The following is a 14,239-nucleotide window of genomic DNA, read 5'->3' as shown; positions in this document are numbered from 1 at the left end:
CAGGCAGGACAGTCTTCTTCCATGCCGGCTCATCTTTTGGCATGTGGGGACCACCTGATCTTGTAGCTTTAACATTTCTTTCTTGAAGAGTGTCCAGCCTTCTGGACTCTTTTGCCCTCCAGAACTGCCTCCCAAGTGACTCTGTCAACCAGTCTCCTTAATAAACCAAAGTTTGCTTTCCTAAATCCAGGGTAGCGAGCCTGCATTGCTTCCTCTTCACTGCCCTCTGTATCCAAAACTGCACCATTTCATGAACCCTGCAAGCAAGGTTGCCCTTGAGTTTCACATTCCCCACCATCTCCTCCTTGGTGGTGAGAATGAGATCCAGCACAGCACCTCTCCTCATTGGTTCCTCTGTCATTTGGAGAAGGAAGTTGTCATCAATACATTGCAGGAACAACCTGTATTGCATTTGTCCTGATGTGTTGTCCCTCCAACAGGTATAAGGGTGGTTGAAGTTCCCCAGAAGAACCAGGGTTTGCAAATGTGACGCTGCTTCTCTCTACAGAGGACTAGGTCTTTTTGATCAGGTGGTCTGTAGTACATGCCCACTAAAATGTCACCTGTCCCTCCCCTCCTTTTTGTCCTAATCTTTAAGCTCTCTCTCATTTCCTCATCCATTCTCAGGCAGAGATCCATGCACTCCAGCTGCTCATTGACACAGAAGGTGATACCCCCTCCTTGTCTCCCCTACCTGTCCTTCCCAAAGAGCCTGTATCCTTCCATCGTAACACTCCAGTGTGGTGGTTTTACCTTGCTAGGCAGCTGAACTCCACCACAACGGTTCTCTCAATCCCCCTCCTCAAAAGAGGAGGGGAAGAAGAAAAGGAAAAAAAACAATTCACAGGTTGAGATAAGGATAATTTAATTAAAGGAAAAATAATTATTAAGGAACAAATATTATTAATTAAACAATTTAACTAAAGGGAAAAAAGGGAAAGGGGAAAAGGGAGGGGAACAATAAAACAACAAGTAAAGGCTGTGTGGAAGTGCAGAGGAAAGAAATTACTCTCTACTTCCCACAAATGAGCAATGCTTGACCACGTCCTTGAAGTAGGGCCCCAACGCACGTAGCCGGTGTTCAGTAGGACAGATGCTTTCACAATGAGAGCCCACCCCTCCCCTCTTCTTCCTTTTTCCACCTTTTATTGCTGAGTGTGAACATCATATGGTATGGAATATCCCTTTGGTTGGTTTAGGTCAGCTGCCCTGGTGATGTTCCTTTCTCACTTTTTGCCCATCCCTAGCCTACTGATTCTGGAAGGGTTAGAGAGAGTCCTGATGCTGTGCCAGCACTGCTCAGCAGCAGACACAACACTGGTGTGATACCACTGCTGTTCTAGCTACAAGTGTAGAGCACAGCACTCTATGGGCTGCTGCAAGGAAAGTTAACACCCCAGCCAGACCCAGTACATCCAGTCATGGGAGCCATTCCACCTCGTATCTGTAATGACAATAAGGTCAGCAGGCATGCATACATCTCTAACGCCTCTTGTTTATTTCCCATGCTACGTGCATTGGTATAGAGACATTTAAGTTGTCCCTCTGATGAAGCTGACTTACTGGCTGGAGCAGCTGGACTTCCTTTGTGCTGCTCTTCAGGTTCTTTTCTGTTGACCCATGACTGTTCTCCAGGCTTTAGGCATCTATCACTGACACTGGCATCAGAATGGGAGTTTGGGTGGATTAAGGTTCCCCTCCACTGGCAACTCTAGTTTAAAGCCCTCTTCATCAACCTGGAGGGCCTATGGCTGAAGATACTCTTCCCCTTCTCTGACAGTGGACCCCATCAGCCCCCAGCAGAACAGGTTTCTCAAAGTGACTCCCATGATCTAAGAAACCAAACCCCTGTCTGTTGCACCAGATTTGAAACCGCCTGTTGATTTGCCAGATACAACTGTCCCTTTCAATCCACTCCTCTTTGACTGTCAGGACTGATGAAAAAAATATGTGCACTCCTAAGTCCTTTACTGCTGCTCCCATCATTTTGTGTCAGTCAGTGGTGAAGTTCCTGCTGACTGGAAACATAACCACCATTTTTAAAAAGGGAAAAGAGGAAGACCAAAGGAAAAAGAGGGAAGTCAGCCTCCCCTCTGTGCCTGACAAGATAATGGAGCAGATCTTCCTGGAAACTATGCTAAGGCACATGGAAAATAAGGTGATTCATGACAGCCGATATGGCTTCATTAAAGGCAGATCATGCCTGACAAATCTGGTGGTTTTCTGAGATGGAGTTAGCAAAGTATTTGACACTATCCCCCCATGATATCCTTTTCTCTAAATTGGACAGACATGGATTTGATGGATGCACTACTCGGTGGGTAAGGAATTGGCTAGATGGTTGCACTCAATGAGTTGCTGTCAATGGCTCAATGTCCAGGTGGAGATCAGAGTAAGAGGATGAAACACATACTTTATAATGGTAGGTATTTTATAAGTTTGATAGTAAATTACATAGTCAAATTTCTGTGACTTTCTAGAATGTACACTCCTGAAAATTCTCATCTGTATTAAGGTTGCAGGTTTGAGAAAGAATGGATGCTTTTGTCTTATTCATCATATCACTTTCAGAGCAATCTGCATGGGAAAAATAATGATTTAAGCTATTATGCCATTTCTGGTTCCAAACAAAACATTAAAGAATATGGGTCTGGAAAAAAGGAGTGGTTTCTAATGCATACGGTGTTCTGCCTTGCTGCAATTTGCATTGTCATAATACTGCTCTTGTCCTACTGAGCAGTAATACAGAAAGGCATTAACTTTTTAACTTAACACTTTGCTATCTGGGGATATATTTAACTTTTATTACATTTCATAGGGATGATTTTCTTCAGTAACTATTTATTCCTCCCTTGGTTTGACCACAACAAGCAAATACATTTAAATACACAAATCCAATCTATGCTAGTATTTCAAGGGTGTTATTTGAATGTGTTATCTAATGTATTTCTTAACGTAAATCCTATGATTTCATTAATGAATTCATGAAATTTTATATCTTTCTTAAAAACCTAGCTGATGCTTTTAGGGAATTATATGAGAATCCTCTATTTTTGTGAATGGTGCAAGGTTTCATAAATTGCATAAAATAACTAGAACACTTTACACAAGCAAATTTGATAGCCTCTAAAACACACACGAAATTCTGAAGGAGGACATTGCTTTATGTCAGCAATTTTTTTCTTGTGTTTGGGAATATACTAAAGAATATCACTGCCTCCTTCTAAGTAGTTAACACTTGTAAGAAGTGTGAACTCAGAAAAATCTATATTCAGTCTCACCTACTTATTTCTAAAATTATTCTTAACAAATACTAGTATAACATGTAGATTAGCCATTACAAGGCATTAGCTTTCTCAGATTAATTGGTAAAGAACTCTACAAGAGACAATTCTTAATGAATAATCGAAAAGAAAGAAAGGTGCAAGTAGTCAGCAGAAATCTAAAGAAAGGCTCTGGATTAGGCATGCAGGAAGCCCACAAACATGAATATATTATAGTTAGGTATTAATTAGGTTTAATTACAGACAGACCTATGTTGTTTCATTTTGTTTGCTTTTTTAATTTGCAACTTTTATTTTTATATGATTTTTTTTTTGGTAAGTATTAGAAACATAGAATCATTAGAGTTGGAAAAGACCTTCAAGATTCCCTGGTCCAACCATCACCCAACCACCAATGTCACCCACTAAACCATATCCCTAAGCACCAGGTCCAACCTTTCCTTAAACACCCCCAGGGATGGTGATTCCACCACTTCCCTGGGCAACCTGTTCCAATGCCTGACTTCTTTCTGAGAAGAAATGTCTCATAATTTCTAACTTAAACCTCCCCAGCACTACTTGAGGCCATTACCCCTAGTCCTGTCACTATCATCCTCTGAGACGAGGCCGACCCCCAGCTCCCCACAACTTCCTTTCAGTGAGTTGTAGAGAGCAATAAGGTCTCCCCTGAGCCTCCTCTTCTCCAGACTAGACAACCCCAGTTCCCTCAGCCGCTCCCCATAGGACTTGTGTTCCAGACCCTTCACCAGCTTCGTAGCCCTTCTCTGGACAAGTTCTAGAGCCTCAATGTCCTTCTTGTACTGAGGGGCCCAAAGCTGAACACAGTACTCGAGGTGCGGACTCACCAGATCTGAGTACAGGGGAATGATCACCTCCCTGGTCCTGCTGGCTACATTATTCCTGATACAAGCCAGGATGCCGTTGGCCTTCTTGGCCACCTGGGCAAACTGCTGGCTCATGTTCAGGTGAGCAACAACCAATACCCCCAGATCCTTTTCCTCTGCACAGCTTTCCAGCCACTCTGCTCCAAGCCTGTAGAGTTGCATGGGGTTGTTTTGGCCAAAGTGCAGGACCCGGCACTTAGCCATGGTGGACCTCATCTCATTGGCCCATTGATCCAACCTGTCCAGGTCCCTCTGCAGGGCCTCCCTACCCTCAGGCAGATTGATGCTACCCCCCAACTTCATGTCATCTGGAAACTTACTGAGGGTGCACTCAATTCCCTCATCCAGATCACCAATAAAAATTTTAAAAAGGATTGGCCCCAACACCGACCCCTGGGGAACACCACTGGTGACCATTTGCCAGATGGATTTCAGTCTGGTCACCACCAATCTCTGGGCCCGGCCATCCAGCCAGTTTTTAACCCAGCAAAGAGTGTACCTGTCCAAGCCATGGGCTGCCAGCTTCTCCAGGTGAATACTATGGGAGATCATTTCAAAGGCCTTGCTGAAGTCTAAGAAGACTACATCAACAGCCTTTCCCACATCCACCAGGCAGGTCACCCGGTCACAGAAGGAGATGAGGTTGGTTAGGCAGGACTTGCCTTTCATAAACTCATGCTGACTGGGCCTGATTCCCCAGTGGTCCCACACACATTGTGTGATTGCATTCAACGTGACCTGTTGCATTACCTTTCCTGGCACCGAGCTCAGGCTGACAGGCCTGTAGTTCCCCAGTTCCTCCTTATAAACCTTCTCATAGGTGAGCATCACATTAGCAAGTCTCCAGTCATCCAGGACCTCTCTGGATGACCATGAAAGCTGATAGATGATGGAAAGCAGCCCAGCAATCACATCAGCCAACTCCCTCATCACCCTTGGGTGGATCCCATCTGGCCCCATGAACTTGTGAGAGTCCAGGTGGAGCAGCAGGTCTCTAACTGTTTCCACCTGAACCGTGGGGAGGGTTCTTCTGCTCCTCATCCCAGACTTCCAGGTCGTGAGGCTGAGTACCCTGAGGATAAGTGGTCTGGTTAGACAGATGAGATGCAAAGGTGGCATTAAGAACCTCAGCCTTTTCCTTATCCTTAGTAGTCATGTACCCCCCTGTGTCCAGTGAAGAATGGAGATTCTCTTTGGCCCTCCTCTTGCCATTAATATATTTATAAAAACATACTTTTTTTTTTTTTATCCTCGACCATAGTGGCCAGATTGAGCTTGTGCCGGGCTTTAGCCTTCGTGATTTTTTCTCTGCGTATGCTGTCAACTTCCTTGTACTCTCCCTGAGTTGCCTGCCCCTTCTTCCACTGGACAGAACTCTCTTTTTCTCCCAAATACACAGCAGAAGTTCCCTGTTCAGCCACACCAGTATTCTTCCCCGCTCATTCATCTTACAGCACATGGGGACAGCCTGCTCCTGCGCCTTTACAACTTCCTGGACCCCTCTGCACTTCAGGACTGACTCTTAAGGGACCCTCCCTACCAATGTCCTGAACAATTCAAAGTCTGCTCTCCGGAAGTCCAAGGTAGAGCAGTTTTACTGACCCCCCCCCTCCTGACTTCACCAAGGATAGATAACTCTGCCATGTCATGGTCACTCTGCCCAAGACAACTCCCTACCACCACATCTCCCACCAGTCTTTCTCTGTTCTTGAAGAGCAGGTCTAGCGGGGCACCCCGTCTAGTAGGCTCCTGAACCAGCTGACTCAGGAAGCTGTCTTCCCCGCACTCCAGGAACCTCCTAGACTGCTTCCTCAGGGCTGTATTGTATTTCCAGCACATGTCCACGAGGACAAGAGCTGGTGACTGCGTGACTTCTGCCAGCTGCTTATAGAATGCCTCATCTGTTTCTTCATCCTGGTTTGGCAGTCTATAACAGGACCCCACCAGTATGTCCACCTTGTTGGCCAACCCCCTGATCCCTATCCACAAGGACTCTACCTTTTAATTCCAAAACCCAAGCTCAACAGCATCAAAATGCTCTCTAATATAGAGAGCCACGCCACCACCGCTACTTAGCTTCTTGTCCCTTCTGAAGAGCTTGTAGCCATCCATTGCAGCACTCTGGGCATGGTTGTGGTTCCACCACATTACAGTGATGGTGACTAGGTCATAGTTTGCTTGCCACACAATGGCTTCCAACTCCTCCTGCTTGTTGCACATGCTGCATGCATTGGTGTAGATGCACTTGAGTTGCACCCTCAACCCTGGGACTGCTTCCCCAGGCTCACCTCTTTCAAGTCTTATTTCCCCCCCATTCCCCTTTACACCTAATTTAAAGCCTTCTCAATGAGCCTTGCTAGCTCCCAGGCTGGAGTCCATTTCCCGCTTTGAGACAGGTGGGTCCCATCGGAGGCCATCAGGCCAGGCACTGAGTAAACATCACCATGATCAAAAACCAACCAAACAAACAAACTCCTGTGACAGCACCAGCCTCTCAGCCATGTATTGATCAGCTGGGCCTTCTAGGTCCACTCAATATCCCTCCCTACCACTGAAGGGATAGAAGAAAATACCACCTGTGCACCCACTCCATCCAGTAACCGTCCCAGTCTCCAGAAGTCCCTTTTGATAGTCTTTAGGCTTCTCTCTGATATATTTTTTTTTTCCATTTTTATTTCAATAACTTGTTATGGCAAATGTCTTCAGATATATCTAGCATACTTATTTCTCACAAGATGGAATGTTGTGTTGTGGTTTAGTGGTTTTTGTGTGTGTGTGTGTGTGTGTTTTGTTTTGTTTTGTTTTGTTTTCCACTTGGATGGGGTATTATCAATTTTGCATTACACTAAAAACATAAAATGTCTTAACTATGTGCCTGTCTCTGAATAATATGTGTGACATTTAGCTACAGTTCTAAGAACTGTACAATCTATGAATCACATGTGTGTCAATGAACACTAAACATTTGTTGTTCACCATTTCCTCTGGTTATACTTCATCATGATGATGCAAAACTACTTCAGTTTCCCCCTTCCCATATTCAAAATGAATCAAATGAATGAAGACATAATGTATCATCTGGTTGCACTTCAACTTCACTGACACTATAGACCATACCCATTATGGTCTTTCAGGTCAATAATTCCCGAACTGAGAGGGACTAATAGGATTTATGATCCTCTTTTCAACTGCATGTAGCACAAGCAGTACTAATTATATTTTCATTAACCTCTGTGGCTAGCTCATGTTCTAATAATTTAGCCCTGTTATGGATTAATCCCATGTTTTACATGTTCAATAAAGTGAACACAAATAAAGCGAAACAAAAACTATATAAATAAATCCTCATGGCCAAATCACGGATGCTGTAATGAAGAAAGAGTTTTAAAAGAGCCATTTCTTCTAGAATCTGCAAAGGTCTGGCCCATGCATTGGCCAGCTGTAATTTGGCTTTTTGGGTGACTTATCCCTAGTTAAAGAGCCAATGTGAAGCCTAAACTTTAGATAAATCCCAGATAACTGCATTAACTGTAAGTGCTGATTGAGTCCTGTGCCAGTTGCCTTATAGTGAAGTTCACATTTACACCGGGACATGTTAAAACCACTATTTCAAGAGGTAAGCATGTCTCCTAAATATATTTGGAAGGCAGTGTATCTGAGTACAGAGAAACTGTATCTTCACCCCTTCTGCTGACTAGGTTATTCACAGATATCTCAGTTGCCAGAGAGAATAAAGAGTACACAGGAGATACAGCTCAACTGTCATTAACAGGATTATTCAGTATGACAGTCATTCCTCACCACTATCCATTCCTAAGCAGAGTTATAGGCAACAGGACAACCAATACTGAATTCTGTTTCTTCAGTCAGAGGAGGAGTATCGGCTGAATTCATCTCAGACTATGAAAATTTCCACTAAATGTGCTATCCTACAGCCACTGTTCTCCTGAGTTGTCTTTTCAGTCCTTCTCTGCTACAGTTAAAAATCAACTCTACAATAATTTTGGATATTTTGCTTACTTTATTAAAATTAAATATATTTAATTTGTTAGATGTAAGACAACAGATCTATTCCCCAGCCATGATGAATCTGGGACTTGAAAGTAAATTTTTATGGGAACCATGATAGATAAGGTGATATGGAATTTAGAGTTAATGCTGATTATGTGAGAAGCACTGAATACCTTTCATTATTTATATTTTTAATTCAGTACCAATGTCAAACACTGTCAGGCATTTGGTTGCAATTTCTGTTCAATGAAAAAAATATGGAGAAATACTAATTATATGCAGAGAATTAGAAGAGGTATTTTGAAGTCAGTTTTACAAAGTATTTTTTCTGTCTAACAAATTGAGGAAGAAATTAAAATTAAAATTTTAATTAAAAATGGGTTTGGTAAAACAGTAACTTCCTGTATTCCCATTCTAGGGCGATTAATTTTTTTATGGAGCTACTCCATAGAAAACCCAGAAGCACCTCTAGAATACAACTCATGTAACCTGTTTTGACTATCCGTGTCAAGAACTCTTCCTTGGTAGCAACTATTTTTGATCACTAGCTTTAAAAGTAATACGTACTATTTATCTGATTAGCTACGAGATAAATTTTAAAGTAAAGTGGGATTAATCTCCTCTCTCTACCACTGAAATACAGGATAAAGCTTAATCATTAAGCTTATTTACTTATTTATTCTATACATGCTATACATGCTATTTTGTGGCTTGGATAAATCCTGTATATTTTAGAGCATAGTCAAAGATATTGCCATCTGCTACCCACCTAAAGTGTTTGTATATACAAACATAAGATATCTATATCTATATCTATATCTATCTATCTATATATGTATATATATGAATGAAGTAACTTTTAATACTGTGGTATGTTTGGAGCAGCCACCCTTTCCTTCTAAGGGTATGTCAACAAACTGATCTGCTAGTCTGAAAACTTGATTAGTAGCAAAAACAGGGCTAAACAAATTTAAAGCATATTAATGAGGGCATTATCCAAATGCCTCTTGAACACTGATAGGCATGCAACATCAACCACATCTCTAGGAAACCTGTACCAGTGTTTGACTGCCCTCACAGTAAGGACATTTTTCCTAATGTCTAGTCTGAACATTCTCTGGTGCAGCTTTGTACCATTCCATCACGTCCTGTCATTGGCTGCAAGGGAGAAGAGATCTGCACCTCCCTCTCCATATTTACCCCTCTCGGGAAGTTATAGAGAGCCATGAGGTTGCCTCAGCCTTCTTTCCTCCAGACTAGATAACTCCATTGTCCTCAACCACTCCTCAGAGGACATGCCTTTCAGCCCTTTGTTGCCCTCCTCTGGACACTTTCAAATACCTTAACAACCTTTCTATACTGCAGAGACCAGAACTGCACCTCGTAAAAGGTGAGGCTGCACCACTGCTAAATATGATTGGAAGAATCACTTCCTTTGACTAGTTGACCGTGCTGTGTTTAATGCACCTCTTTGCTGCCAGGTCACACTGCTGATTCGTGTTGAGCCTGTTGTCAACCAGAACCCACAGATCTCCCTCTGCTGAGTTGCTCTCCAGCCACCCACCTCCCAGTCTGTAGCTGTGTATGGGCACTAGTCTGTCCCAGGTGCAGATCCTGGTGTTTTCCTTTGTTGAACTTCATACTACTGCTGACCTCCCAATGCTCCAACCTATCCAGATCCCTCTACAAGGCCTCTAGTACCTCCAGGGAGTCAATAGCACCTCCCAGTTTAGTGTCACCAGCAAACTTGTTGAGGATGCATCCAGTTCATTGATAAAAAATGTTGAATAGGACTGGCCCTAGAACTGAGTCCTGGGGAACACTGCCAGAGACTGTCCACCAGACAGATGTAGCTCTATTCAGTATAACTCTCTGGGCCCTACCATTAAACATGTTAATCACCCAGAGTATTGTGAACCTGTTTAACTCGTAGTTGGACAATTTATACAGAAGGATGCCATGACGGACACAATATCAAAGGCCTTACTAAAATCCGGAAAGATTGCTTCCACCACCTTCTCTTCATCCACCAAGTGCATGACCTTATCATAGAAGGAGATCAAATTACTAAGGCAGGACTTTCCCTTCATGTACCCATGTTAACTATGCCTGCCTGACTTTGTTCTTTAAATGCCTTTCAGTATACCCTAGGACAACCTTTTCAATAACTTTTCCAGGGACTGACAGGTCTGTAGTTTCCTGGGTCTTCTCTAACGCCCTTTTGGTAGATGGTTATAACATTGGCTATCTTCCAGTCAGCATGTTATCTGCCTAATTGAAGCCAAGACAATACCTTAATATAAAGTTAAATATACTGTCCTGGGTCATGTGTAAACATCGTCAATATCTTGGACATCTCACCTGTCACTGGATGCCTGTGTTTAAATTTGCAAATAAAAAACTAGATAACTAGATCTTCACTTTCTATAATGGGAGCTTAGACACCTACTTCACTTGTTGCCACCTAAACTTAGATGTTTATACTTTGAAGCTGGATGGTGGCTAGAATTTACTCTCCAAAATTTTAATCCCAATAGCTACTCAGATAAATTTGTCTTTTCACACTTGCTTTAAGCCACCACTTACTGAAGCCAGAATATGTACTACTGTTGAGAATATTCCTCTTTGTTTTATCATGTCTTACAATATATGAATCTGATTATGATTTCTCTTTCAGTTCTGTACATAAAGTTACTTTCTACTGAGTTAATCAGAATTTGCAGTAAGAAAGCAAACATACCTTTAATACAGCAAAATATAGTCCATTATTTCTGTGTCTATTTCAATGCTTGTACTTTTTTTTTTTTTAATTATTTTTTTTTTCCCCCCCCACAAAATAGTCAGTTTGTCTTGGAAGAAGCCTTTCTATTTTCTGCCACAAATTAAAGAAAATATGTTAACACTTCCACACATACATCTTTTTTTTTTTTTTCCCCAGACAGACAGACTGAAAAGTATATGATTTTCTTATTATGTGTAGTGTGTGCTTACTTCAGTTTATTTATGCATATGCTACTCTTTCTACTTCTGCTATTGAATTATAATAGATGCTAGTGGCTTCACAATTTATAAAGATTTTTCATCTACAATCACAGTAAGAATGAAAGATACTAAAACGATGTGAAACTAACAAGTATATTTTTATTCAACATGAAATGTGCAGAATAAGAGAAGCTTTCTAAACTCAAGAGCTCTGTCCCACTTCCATAACTTTTTTTTTTTTTCAAAGTAACTTCATAAAATGCCTTATTGTGGTAGCACAGTGAAAGAACTTTGGATAATTATATGATTTGTTCAAAGAATTATTGCAGTTGCACTTGCGAATGGGATAATTCTACATGCAATGACAGTAAAAACTTCACAATTAAAACTAACACTTTTTTGACACAGATAAGCAGACATATGTATATTCTAGTGGAGAATTCACTCTAAAAAGACTGCTGATCTGAAATACTCCAGCAGAAACTGCAAGTTTCCCATAAAGTGAGAAAATAGGAAGAAAGTCCCAGAACAGTAGTGTCTCATTTTAATTCATGTGTTTTTCTCAGAAACCATTCAAAAAGCAGAGAGGGGAAACCTCAGAACAGTTCTTCCTCTGTTTTACCCTCTTTTGTTTTCCAAACTTTTCTATTTTTAAAAAGCTGAGAAAATCCCAAAAGAATGCTTGAAAATGCCAACATTTCCTAAGCACTGTTAAAGATGGATTGCCCTTTCATTTTTTGTCCTGTCAGGAAAAAAAAAAAAAAAACAAAAAAAACATTGGAAACATTGGGAGAGGATGAGGTGGAAATAGTGAGCTTTATGCCAAGTTTGAATTCTGGGAGAAAGCAATTGCTGACACTTAACTTACTTTTATTGTAATACTATTGTTAGTAATAGAGAGAAAGACACAACATGCTAACAAAACAACAACAACAACAAAAAGAGAGAAAGCCACTATATTATGTTACCAGACAATGAAATTATAATTATGGTTTTCTAAAAAAAATTAAATTAAATTAAATTAAATTAAAGCATGGAGCTTCGGATGCATAATTTTGACATTAAAATACTTCTGGCCATTTAAATTTCCATGTAAATAATAATATAATAATAACCAGGAATAATTGTTTATATTTGGAAATATAAATATTGGAAACATTGGATTTTTATTTTTTTTTTCACATTTGCAAAGTATTTGTAATGAGCAGACAGCTTCTCCTTCACTTGAGAAAGAAATTGTAGAATGAAGACCTGATGGAAGGGATTATTTCTTATTATTTTTCTTTGATTTTAATTTTGATTCTCAGATTTTAGTTTTGAATTAAGCTAATACTCACTTGCTAATTTTCAGGCAATTGATAGCAACTATAAATTCTTGCATCCATCATTTTGCATCTTGCATTTTGATAGCAACTATAAAATCTTGCATCCATCATTAAATTCTTGCCTTCATCATTAAATTCTTGTTTTCATTTGTTCAGAATATATGTTTTAATGTTTTAATCTCCACTGATAAATGCTTCATTACATATGCTGTTCTTTGAATTACACCAATTTCTTTACGTTTTCCAGCCAAAGGAAGCTCATGAGAGTTTATGGTAAAGCTCTTGTGAAGTCTGCTGACAATTAATTTCTGATCTAAACCTCACTGCAGGCAGAAACAGTTTCAGTATAACTTCAGAGACTTTCAATGATGACACCAGATGGGACTATTACTTACTTAAGCTCTGTTACTTCTTGTTATGTAAACCTTATTTCAAATATAGTTAACTCATATGAAGTTTTTTAGATAATTTTAATCATTTGTGCATATCTTTTACAATTTCTGATTTGTTCAATTTTTTTTATGTTTTACAAAAGGTGTTAATTTCTATATTTTTTATAAAATCCCAATTAATTGATTACTGGGCTAAGGAGAGATATTACAATGAAGTCCCTTAAAATTGTACAATTTTTCCTTGAATTTGATGGCATGTTTATTTCTTCAGAAAAGGAAAGAGAGAGAAAGACAGAGACAGAGAGCATGGGAGAGATATAGCTGTGTTATTTCTTATTTTTCACTGTCATTTAAACATATTTGTTCAGAATAAATTATTTTTTTGTAATTATATACATCTATATTTACAACTTGGGAAAATTATCAAAATTCCTTTATTGAAAAACAGTCTCCTTCCTGAAAAACAGTCTTGGATAGTGTATAAATCTATTACAATATAACAAAAACCCTTTCTTTTTGACATATTTCCTGCTTAATACTTTAAAATGGATGAACAGATATATTTACTTGACCTAGTGTCAGAGAAGAAAAAAAGTCTGAGGAAGTTGAAATGTTTTCTGGTACTAAAACTCCAAAGCTTCAGGAAGTTTCTTTATTACTTAGTACTGTATGTTCTAATCAAGCATAAAACAGGAAAGTGACTACTATCAAAGGGCCCATAAAAAGAGTTTATGATGTTTCAGATTCAGACAACATAAAAAAGGACATATTGAAATTAGAAACACTATTATAAAGTGTGATTCTATAAGGAATCTCCATAACAGACTTAATAATGTGATTAAAGAGACAAAGTAATAGCAATATACACAAGTACTAATTAGAACATTGAAACTATTACGCCTCATGTGGGAGACAAGTAATAAAATTCAAAGAATATTTGTAAGAAACACTATCAGACTAGCTTTTATGTTTCCTACTGCCTCAGGCTGACTATGTGAACTTGTGGCATGTGTCGAAAATGTTTAAGCCAATCCATTTGGCCTGGTAATGCTCCCCTCTTTCAGTGCATTTTGCATCATATAGTTTGACTAAACTACCCTTCACAATGGGCCTATCTGGTGTTGTTAAAAGATTCAAAACATTGCTTTTACATACTGGAAAGACATATTGCCTTAGTAATATCATTCAATTTCTTAAACATGAATTTGTTTATTTTTGCTGTTGAAATCATTGCAGCTTTGTACAAAGCTGATTACAGCTTTGGAGTCAGAATGTCTCACTGGATTTTGATTAGGATGAATATATCTAATAATGAATAGGAATGAATTGTAAAAAGTCATTGTTTGACATAGCAAGGTACT

General features: G+C 39.8%; 1 pseudogene across 1 annotated transcript in view; it reads left to right on the top strand.

Moving 5' to 3' along the window:
• Positions 1-2,337: 2,337 nt before the first annotated feature.
• LOC308187773 (2-hydroxyacyl-CoA lyase 1-like) overlaps positions 2,338-14,239 on the top strand; it is a 122,852-nt pseudogene continuing 110,950 nt past the window's right edge. Inside the window, exon 1 of the transcript in view lies at positions 2,338-2,422. The product of the transcript in view is annotated as a 2-hydroxyacyl-CoA lyase 1-like (transcript). The remainder of the gene's footprint in view (positions 2,423-14,239) is intronic.

The sequence above is a fragment of the Anser brachyrhynchus genome (genome assembly GCF_964034855.1).
Source record: "Anser brachyrhynchus genome assembly, chromosome: 1".
NCBI lineage: Eukaryota > Metazoa > Chordata > Aves > Anseriformes > Anatidae > Anser > Anser brachyrhynchus.
Note: the sequence above shows the minus strand (reverse complement) of the source record. Positions and strands in the feature narration are given on the sequence as shown.